At 39.8% G+C, this 513-nt stretch overlaps 1 protein-coding gene across 1 annotated transcript in view; it reads right to left on the minus strand.

Moving 5' to 3' along the window:
* Positions 1-513, minus strand: part of Cc2d1a (coiled-coil and C2 domain containing 1A) — a 17,920-nt gene that overhangs the window by 10,272 nt on the left and 7,135 nt on the right. The gene's annotated exons all lie outside the window — the stretch shown is intronic.

A 513-nucleotide genomic window follows, 5' to 3' on the forward strand; every position in this document is an offset into this window, starting at 1 on the left:
GCAAATCAAAACAACTCTGAGATTCCATCTTACACCTGTAAGAATGGCCAAGATCAAAAACACTGATGACAACTTATGCTGGAGAGGTTGTGGAGAACACTCCTGCATTGCTGGTGGGAGTGCAAGCTGGTACAACCTCTTTGGATGTCAGTGTGGTGATTTCTCAAAAAATTAGGAAACAACCTTCCTCAACACCCAGTAATACCACTTTTGGGTATATATCCAAAGGATGCTCAATCATGCCACAAGGACGTGTGCTCAACTATATTCACAGCAGTATTGTTTGTCATAGCCAAAATCTGGAAACAACCTAAATGCCCCTCGACTGAAGAATGGATAAGGAAAATGTGGTACATTTACCCAACGGAGTACTACACAACAGAAAAAAATAACATCTTGAATTTTGCAGGAAAATGGGTGGAGCTAGAAAACATTATTTTGAGTGAGGTAACCCAGACACAGAAAGACAATTATTACATGTACTCACTCATAGGTGGTTTTTAAACATAAAGC

This window comes from Microtus ochrogaster, unplaced genomic scaffold (assembly GCF_000317375.1).
Source record: "Microtus ochrogaster isolate Prairie Vole_2 unplaced genomic scaffold, MicOch1.0 UNK90, whole genome shotgun sequence".
In the NCBI taxonomy this organism is placed as follows: Eukaryota; Metazoa; Chordata; class Mammalia; order Rodentia; family Cricetidae; genus Microtus; species Microtus ochrogaster.